Here is an 11,125-nt window from a genome sequence, read left to right as displayed (position 1 = left end):
TAACTGACGATCTTGGAATGAACTTAGATTCAATCGCTTGTGCCCGGAACGAAAGTAGATGAAACTAATTGGAGTCATATTTGTAGGTTCGTCTGTGACCATTCGTTTAAAATCACCATTCCAGTCACATCCTTTTATCAGGTTTCAAATGATGAAGATAACTCAAAGTTTCACACTTGGTACCTGCAACTTCAAGAACTTGACGATCTGGTCCCTATACTTTTCATGCTTTGGCGGTTTTGGACCGATTCCAGATTTTGTTGCAAATAAAGGGGTTTATTGGTGCATGATTACAATTTCAGCCCCTGAGATTCTGGAAAGTGATAATTTCAGCCCATTTTCGAAAAAGTTTACAATCTTAAGGGCTGGTGAACAATTTTGAATTCTTTAACGCACATATCTTTTTCGTGAACAGAAAAATAAAGATTCCATCAAGTCTTGGTGGTTCGGAAATTCGTTTTTCGTGATAATGTCAAATTTTCACAATTTTTTCGGATTTTATACTTCATTGTGTATATCTTTTTGTCGCGGGGGAGCTTAGTAAATTTTTATCCATTCAAGATCATTCTCATGACCATTTGAAGGCTTTATAATCATGTTTTTGATTATAAATCGGGGGAGAATTTGGTATGGCCATTCGAAATTGGATTTGTGACTTTTCAAAGTTGAAGATTTTTGATAAAGCTTATGGTAGAATTATGAACGTAGCTTTTACAGGGGAAGTTCTTCATCGAGCTCTGCTAAAGCTTTTACAGAGAAGTATCCTTTATAGCGGAAGTTCTTTATCGAGCTCTGCTAAGGACTTGTTATATCTCCGACTTTTTGTATTTTCTCGATCAAGTGGCGTTACGAATCTTAAAGTTTGGGTTGTTAAATGATATTTTTTGATGGCTTATATCATTAGCTTATTTGAAGATCATTGTGACTTGGAGGGGGAGCTCTTCAAAGACAAGAAGTGATTCGGTTTCTTTGTTCTGAAATGGGTTTTTATGGCGGGTTTGGTTTTCATGAAGATTCTTTGGGATTACATTCGAAAATGAAGTTTAAAGACATTACTTCAGTGCTTTATTTATATATCCTAGAGCCCGTGTTTGAAGACTATTGAAGAATCAAGATTCGTGGATTGCTTCATATATTCCTCGTTGCAGATCTTTTTATTTGCTAGATGCTTGTTTTGGAAGTTAAAGCATTGTCATCCATTCCATACTTTGAGGGGGAGATTGTAGGGTTTCAAAGCACTCCATGGATGATGGCAATGGGCCCCTTTGATGAATTCTAGGTTAAAATCCCAAGACTTGTCTTTTCCCTGTAAATAGTCATGTATTATTCACAATTAGGGTTAAGAGTGAGGCAAAATGTAGCCGTCACATTGTGAGGTTTCTTGTAGAGTTAGATTCTTATTTCTTAAGTGTAATTTAATCCTCATATTTGAATAAATCGAGTGATCATTCGACATAATCTTCGTATTTGTGTTTGTTCTTATTTTCCGCATCTTGTTCATCAAATCTCAATTAGGGTTTTCATCCCAACATATATATATATATATATATATATATAATTATTATTATTATTATTATTAACTTATAATATTATAAAGTATAAGGGTTGAATTTTAACTTTTAAAATTCTAAGGGCTTAACTTGGAATTAAAGTATTCATAAGAGAAAACTTTTTCAAATTCCAAAACTTGATGGCAAGTTTTGAAACTATTCAAAACTAATTAATTACATAACTTATGAGTTTAAAGTAGTTTTAATTAAAAACTCTTCAAGTTCCATAACTTGAGGACAAGTTATGGAAGACTTTAAACTAATTAATAAAAAAAATAACTCTTTTTTTTATTGTAACTTATGGAACTAATTAAGGTTACACTTATTTATTTATTTATTATTTAATGAAGAGACTCTTGAACCTCCATAACTTGAGGACAAGTTATGGAGTCATAAAGCCATTTAATTAGAATTAGACTCTTCATTTTGTAACTTTTCTGAGTTATGATTCTTAAATGTGACTTTTCATATAACTTGAGGACAAGTTACAAAAACACACTTTGGAATCAACTCTTAGATTAAAATGGATTGAAATCAACTATTTCACACAAATTTTCTATTAATCTAAGAACAAGATAATTCAAATCATCAATCTTCAAGAAATTAGCATGAACATACAAACTAATACAAATCTTGAAATTTTGACAATTATCTTAGAAATTGGATTAGCATGAACATTAACACATCAAAAACAAGTTTATGACTTCAAAAACATCTTAGGGTAATGTTCCTAGTTCAATTCCACCCAAAACAATCGAATATATGTTGTCAGGGGGTCCAACTCGTCGAGTGCACGAACCAACTCAACGAGTTGGATGCATTTTGCCTTGGACTCAGCGAGTCTGCTGGGCAGGCAGCATCAAAACTCGATTTTTTCAGCTACTTTTGCAAGTATAACAAGAAAACAAGCCTCGGCTCTGATACCACTGTTGGGTATTGAGCATTCTAACACTCCTAAGTGTACATGCAACCCTAAATACCTTGGATCTATGTTTTCTCTATTATACATGCAATTATGAACATCCAAGATATTATCCTAATATAGCATACAAAATAATGAATATAACAAGATAGAATACATACCTCTTTGATGTAGAATGTCTTCATGAAGCTTGAGTGCCTAGTGCCTCAAGTGTGACACCTCAAATGGTTCAAACAACACCAAATACACTTGGAATAACTTGAGAGAAACTTGAACACTCCTAAAATCGGCTAGCCCTTTCTTATTATTCATAGTGGCCGATTTTTTCCAAAGAATATGATCTTATATAGTTGTTACAATTAGGGTAAACCCTAATTGTCATGGCCTTCCATTTCCTTGGATCCATGGGTTCAAATACACCATGGAGCATCCATGGACCATTCTATGGGTTTTAGCCCAACTTGATTATCTATGGAGCATTAGCCCAATATACAAGTATGGATGATTTAAACAATCAACCCATATATTTAATTAGTCTTCTTTTGATCAGGTAATTAATTCTAGATTAATTCTTGATCAAATACTAATTAAATAATCTTATTAATATATTAGAACTTATAATATATTAATCAACCTTAAGTGTTATTTCTCTCATTATAGTCTATCCAAGTGCATGATGCCATGCAACCCAGATGGACCACGCCGGGTCGGGTCAAGTCTTACTAATTATAGTTATGGACTTAGACATTAATCCAACAGAAATACCTCTGGATATTGTTCGCGCATCTCGGACTCTGGCTCCCATGTCCACTCAGATCCCTTCCGATGTTGCCACTGGACCTGAACCAGGGGTACATCTTTGTTCCTCAGAACCTTCACTTTCCGATCCAAGATCGCTATCGGCCTCTCAATATAATTTAGGCTCGCATCAAACTAATTGTCCTATAATGGTACCACCGTTGTCTCATCGGGTACACACTTGGTCAACTGAGACACGTCGAAGCTGTTATGAATCTGATTCAACTCTACAGGTAGCTCCACCTGGTAAGCTACCTTACCCACTCTGGCGATCACTCTGAAAGGGTCAATGTATCGGGGCCCCATCTTGCCTCGTTTCCTGAATCGGATCACCCTTTTCCATGGGGATACCTTCAGGAGGACAAAATCTCCAACCTAGAACTCTAGCTCGGATAGTCGCCAATCTGCGTAACTCTTCTGGAGACTATGGGCTGTTAGTAACCTCTGTCTGGTTTGTTGAATCTGCTTGGTTGTCTTCGGCACTATCTCTGTGCCACCTATCACTCGCTTCCCTACCTCTCCCCAACAGATGGGGGTACGACACCTCCTCCCATATAAGAGCTCGAAGGGAGAAATGCCAATACTGGAATGGTGGTTGTTGTCGTAAGAATACTCAGCCAAGGGAAAATAGGTGTCCTAACTTCCTCCGAAGTCCATAACACATGCACGTAGCATGTCCTCGAGTGTCTGAATCGTCCGCTCGCTCTTCCCGTTTCTCTGCAGGTGGTATGTGGTACTGAAGTGCAACCGAGTACCCCATTCCTCATGAAATTTCTTCAAGAACCTGGAAGTAAAACGCACATCTCGATCTGAGACTATCGAGGTTGGCACTCCATGTCGTGCTACCACCTCTCTCACATAAATCGCAACGAATGTCTCTGCAGAAGAGCTCTCCCTGATGGCGAGGAAGTGAGCACTCTTCGTCAACCGGTCTACAATCAACCATACCGCGTCAATCCCACGCACGGTCCTCGGTAGCTTGGTGATAAAATCCATCGCAATATGTTCCCACTTCCACTGGGGAACCTCTAGAGGTTGTAACAGGCCATGTGGTTGCTGGTGCTCCACCTTAACCCGACGACAGGTCAAGCACCTCTCAACTACCCATGCCATGTCCCTCTTCAAAAAGGGCCACCGGTAATCTCTCTTCCGGTCCAAATACATCTTAGTGGCCCCCGGATGGATCGAGAATCTCGATCTATGTGCCTCCTCCATCAATATGCGTCATGCTCCTCCTATATAGGGCACCCAAATCTACCCTCAGAAGGTCATAAGTCCATGACTGTCCATCACAAACTCAGAAACCTGCACAATCACCCGCTCCCTCTTGCGGTTCTCCGGTCTCACAGCCTCCACCTCGGCCTCTTGGATGGTGTCTAAGGGTGGAGTCATCACTGTCATCCTCATGCACACAGCTCAGATCAGAGCACTCACTACTATATGGCTTAGGGCGTCGGCTACTACATTAGCGTTTCCCAGATGATATAAAATCTTGAAGTCAGAGTCCTTCACTACATCCAACCACCTCCTCTGCCTCATATTCAGGTTGGGCTAATCCATAAGGTACTGCAGGCTCTTGTGGTTTGTATCTATGGTACACCAGACTCCATACAGGTAGTGGTGCCAGATCTTGAGGGCGAACACGACTGCCCCCAGCTCCAAGTCATGGATAGCATACCTCGTCTTATGAGGCTTCAGCTGCCTTGATGCATATGCTATCATGTGACCCCTCTGCATCAACACCGTACCCATCTCGGATATAGAAGAATCACAATAAACCACAAAGTCCTCCACTCCCTCAGGAATGGCTAACACCGGGGCTTCGCACAATCTCTAACGAAGGGTCTCAAATGAGGTCTGCTGCTCGGGACCCCAAATAAAAGTAACACCCTTTCGGGTCAACCTAGTGAGAGGAATGACAATTTTGTAGGAATCTCTGATAAATCTACGATAGTAGATGGCCAAACCCTGAAAACTCCTGATCTCGGACAGGGATCTTGGCACCTCCCACCTCATAACTACCTCAATCTTGGCCGGATCGACCAATATCACATTCTGATTCACAAGGTGTCCTAGGAACTAGACCTCTTGTAACAAGAAATCACACTTGGAGAATTTGGCATAAAGCCTCTCTGTCCTCAATACTCTAAAAATCTCTCTAAGATGCTCCTCATGCTGCTCTCTGGATCTCGAATTCACCAGGATATCGTCGATGAACACAATCACTGATCGATCCAACAAAGGTGTGTACACCCAGTTCATGAGGTCCATGAATGCCGCCGGTGCATTGGTGAGTCCGAAAGGCATCACCACAAACTCGTAGTGCCTATAACGAGTCCTAAAGGCCTTCTTTTGGATATCCTCTTCACAGACTCCCATCTGATGATATCCGGATCTCAAATCAATCTTGGAAAACCAAGACACCCCCTGCAATTGATTGAACATATCGTTGATCCTTGGTAGTGGATAATGGTTCTTGATCATTAGCTTGTTCAACTCCTGGTAATCAATACAAATCTGGTGTGAACCATCCTTTTTCTTGACAAAAAGGATCGGCACTCCCCACGGTGAGCTACTCGATATGATAAAACCCTTCCCCAGCAGCTCCTAGAGCTGTGAGGATAACTCCTGCATCTTTGGTGGCGCAAGGCGATAAGGTGCCTTGGCAATAGGCACCGCTCCCAGAAGAAAATCAATATGGAACTCCACCTGCCTCTCAGGAGGCACACCCGGCAACTCCTCGGTAAAAACATTTGGAAAATCGCACAATATCAGAATCTCGGTGATAGAACTCGGCCTCTCTATAGCAACCCGCGTATCCATCACGTATGCCAAAATGCCCATACAACCTTGTTGTAGACTCTCTCTTGCTCTGGCAGCAGTGTCACAACTGGAAATTTTGTGTCATGTAGTCTATACATTCAAGCTAATGTGAATCAAAAACTTCAATCAAATACATCATGCAAGTACTACAAATAGTCATCAAACAATTGGAAACACTAGAAGTTCTTATTTAGGTCCATTTTGGACTAGAACTTCCTTATTGGACCTAATGGACCAATAAACTTCCAATTTGACTATCTTGGGTTTAGAACTCTTAAATGGGATCTAATTGGACCCACATCTATTTGTTTCAACATTTTGGGCTATGTTGGACCTAGAATGAAATGGATTGAAAGCTTTGATCCATGAATACCCTAAACTAGTTCAACAAAAATGGAAAAATCATACTATATTCTTTTATGAGAAAATTCACCCAAATTAACACTAATGTTGGGCTTAGGGGCAAAGGCCCAAATTTCTTTTTTCCTCCATGTTTTCGGCCCAAATCAAGCCCAAGGGAGAGTTGACTTTGGGGTTGCCACCTCACTTTTATTTGTTGGGTTTCCATGCACACAACTCATGTTTCCAAGCAAGCATCACTTCAAAATCACTTCTATCCTCTCCTCTCTCTCACTCTCGGCCACATCTCAAACACACACACACATTTCACAAATTCTCTCAAGGAACCTTCAAGAAAACTCTCTCCTTTCCTCCCCATGATTTCGAGATTTTAAGAAGCTTTCAAGAGGATCTTTCAAGCTAATCACCATCTTAGGTAAGTATTTACTTATATATATGATCTAGCTATTTCATTCCATCAAAAACCTCCTCTAAATCTATTCCAACTTGTGATCATACACTTTAGAAGTCACCAAACTCGAGATCTACCAAGGAAGGGTGCTAAGGCCGAAAATCACTTCATTTTCCTTCCATTTTCTTTGCAAAACCGAGCCCCCACACCCAAGGTGAGCTTCATACCCCCTATTTTCTGTTTTTATGAGTTTTGTGGGGGGGGGGGGGGGGAGGAATACAAGTGAAAGTGTAGATCTATATGTGTTTTATATGCTTGTATGGTTTCCATGCTTACATGTATGCTTTTGTGTGTTATAATGTTGGATCTAGCCATAAAACCCCTCAAAACCGAGATATATCTTATGTTAAATGATTTTAGCATCAAATATATTGCTACATACAAAGTGTTTCAAGAAAAATAGCTAAGTGGTTTAGTAACAATTTTCTTTGGGCTAAAAACACAAATTTTGGGCCTAAAATGTGAAAAATACAAAATTAAGGGCCCAAATTGACATATCACGAATTCTGATGGATGAAGTGTGTCAAAACAGTTTCAATAAAACAATTTCTGGAAATATACTCATTTAGAGGATTAAAAATATAAATTTCAAGCTTAATGGGCTAAAAATGACAATTTCGGCCCAATGAGGCCCATTATGCGAATTTTTCTGTTTTGGAGGGCCAAAACTGTGATTTTCTGTAAAACAGTAGACCATAAGTGATCCAAGTCCTTTTCAAAGGTTTAAAATGCTTTTTAAATTAAAAAGGACCAAACTTGCGAAAAATTTTACAATTTGGGCCAAAATTGTCAAACTTGCAAAAATTTTTGGTGTTAAAATGTCAAGAAAATTGATTTAAGGACCAAACCGGAAAGTATTTGAATAAAGGGTTGAAAAAGTAAATTTTACAAACAATGAGGGGCTGAATACAGAAAAATTACAAGGCTAATTCAATACATGCAATTTGATCAAATGATGGCACCGCGACTATCGACGAAATACAATACATTACAATACCAAAAGTCGTTGTTAAACGAATTGGTTCGGTCTCGAACCAATAAAAATCCGCAACTACTAACACTACGACACTACGACACTACGATTCATACTAATAACGTTTGATAATTCATTATACATGCGAGTGTGCACAGACGTCTACGCACCATCTTTGGGCCCCAAAAGTGTAAAATCTTGTTCGTTGAGCCTAGCTAGCCCAATGACCTGATCTTAAGGCCCGAAGACATTTATCTTACGAAGTGTTGGGTTTTACCGATCTGACACAACGTAAATGGACTTTCAATGGCTTGTATACTATTGGTCCCCAAGGGTCCTTTGGTATTGCTAGTAAAGTCTACATTTCATGCGAGGCGGGTCGGGGACCCCTCGTACATTTTTATTCCCAACCGGTTAATGGAGTCATCGAGGTCTTCGTGTCCTCTTTCTCTTCGGATGTGGGACTACACATAGTCAGGGCGGTTGGATAACGTGATTAGTACGGACGACGCCTACGGGATCGTTAGTATAGCTATAAACTGGTCGTTTGTGTAATGCGTGTTTTGTAGCAACTAATCATGCTCAAAATAATCCAACGTCGCCTGGGACTGACACTATACGCTATGCAATGGTTTCAACGTAACTTCATGTAATTCAAGGAATTAGGAAAACATCGGGTTTTCCCAGGGTTTTCAATACATACAGATTTGAAATGCATACAACTTCAATGAACAATTTTTTTTACAAGTATAGAAACAAACAAGCATACCTATGGATCTTCACAAACGTTTTCAAAAGCTTTTTCTTTTCAGAAAATATCGGATTTTCTGGTGGTTTTCAAACAATACAAACATTGGATTTCAAACACTACTTATGAACTCACCAACATTTCATATGTTGACGTTTTTCAAAATACTTGTATTCTCAGGGAACCAGTGAACCAAAGGAAATCATATTCAGTGATGGCTTGCAGTTTATTGATGTACGAATCGAACAATTTATTTTTGGGAATGTAATGTTTAAACAATATACTTCATGTAAATTCTACTGGTTGTACTATATTAATGCATGGTGACGAATGTTGTTATGTTTCATATATTAAATGTTATGGTATTCAATTGAGTCACGACAGCCCCCGGACGTTTCCGCCGTCTGGTTCGGGGGTGTGACAGGTTGGTATCAGAGCTTTGTTTATAGTGAACTAGCATGTCGAGCCACACATTGATATGCAACTATAAACCAAAAGAGGGACTAACATAACTCTGAACAAAACAAGTAACTAAAACACACCTGCTTGCATTAGGAATAAAAACCTAACGCCGAACCAAACACAACAATGCTGGTATCTCGGTTAATTCGGGACTGTTCTTAGTAATACCAAGGAGTGAATGTAGCCTGATCAACTACATTCTCTCCAAAGTAAAACTAACACACGTCTTGATGAGAACGGGATAGCTAGGGAACCTAAAACTATACCCTTCTAGCACCAAAAAGAGAACGTCTGTTTAGTCTGCAATAGTGGGAGAGGCATAGGATGATATTAGTGAACTCTTACATGTTTTGCTATGTGTTGCGAATCTATGATTGTATGCTAAAGGATAGAAGTACTTAAGTTCGTGCCATACACCTAGTCAGTAGGACCACGACCTCACGGAAACCACGTACACTCAACATCTTTCCGTTTCGTGACAAGAAGATGCCTCGCCGAGCTACTCGCGGAAATCCCGAACCAACCCCGCCCGAAGTTGACACCACTGCTTTCCAGGCAGCCGTGTCTGCTGCGGTCACAGCAGCTATGGCACAACTTCACCGAGGGAACAACGGAGGAGGTAACGGACAAGGATCCGGAAGTTCGAACAACGAGACGAATCAAGGAACCACTAAAACGTGCACCTACAAGGACCTTGCGAACGCTAAACCCCGAACTTTCAACGACACTGGAGGAGTGATTACCCTGAAGCGATGAATCGAGAAGGTAGAGTCGGTGTTCGAGATATGCGATTGACCCGAGCAGATGAAGGTGAAGTTCGCGGCCTGTACTTTTGTGGACCAAGCACTCACTTGGTGGAACGGACACGGGGAAGCTATGACGCTCCCTGTCGCCAACTCTATCCCCTGGGCAGAAATGAAAGAAATGTTAATGGCTGAGTACTGCCCTCGAGGCGAAATACAAAAGATGGAGCAGGAACTATGGAATCTCACTGTGCATAATGGGAACATCGATGCCTACATATCGAGATTTAGCGAATTATCCCTGTTGTGCCCGGGTATGATCACATCAGAAGGAAAGAAGATCGAACGATTCATCTGGGGACTGACATCCCCCATTCAAGGGAATGTGATAGCTGCGAACCCTGAAACGTTTGACAGTGCGAAGAGATTGGCAAAGAGGCTATATGATCATAACCACAAGAAGGGCGAGAAGCCAGTGGAGACTGAGAAGAAAAAGGAGGGTGATGGCAAGAAAGGGTGGAACAACAAGAGAAAGGGGCGTCAGGGCCCCGAGACCTCTAAAAAGCAGCAAACAGTGGCAGTTAACGCTGTCACCGCACCGGTTCCAGCCACACCACATGCTCCAGCCTCAGCTGCTTCAAATGCTTCAAGACCCTATTCCGGTAATCTTCCCAAATGCAATAAGTGCGGTTTCCAAGGGAATTCCATTGCACCAGTTGCAACCGAAGGGGACACACTGCAAGGTTCTGCAGGACATACCCTCCTCAGAATCAGAGTCAGGGAAACAATCAAAACAACAACAACAACAACTACCGCAATAACAACAACACCAATGCCGGCGGCAACAATGCAGGGCCTAGTCACACCTGCTTCGGGTGTGGAAGGACGGGGCACTTCCGTCGAGATTGCCCTAACAACAACAACTCAGGGAACAGAGGAGCAGGAAGAATGCTGACTATGGGTCAGAGTGATGCAGTTCAGGACCCCGCAGTTGTGACCGGTACGTTCCTCCTAAACCACACTTATGCATGCATCTTATTTGATACCGGAGCGGAGCGAAGTTTCGTAAGTGAGAAGTTTAAACATTTACTAAAGCAACAACCCCAGAAGCTAAATGAAACCTATACGGTGGAAATGGCCAATGGGAAAACCGAATCCACTAGGGAGATCTACATCGGATGTACCCTAACCCTCAACCAACACGTTTTTCGAATAGACCTAATGCCAGTATCAATTAGGAGTTTCGATGTGATTATCGGCATGGATTGGTTAAGTCCCCACCATGCTGAGATTAT

The sequence above is a fragment of the Lactuca sativa genome, chromosome 3, assembly GCF_002870075.4.
Source record: "Lactuca sativa cultivar Salinas chromosome 3, Lsat_Salinas_v11, whole genome shotgun sequence".
Taxonomy (NCBI): Eukaryota; Viridiplantae; Streptophyta; class Magnoliopsida; order Asterales; family Asteraceae; genus Lactuca; species Lactuca sativa.
Note: the sequence above shows the minus strand (reverse complement) of the source record.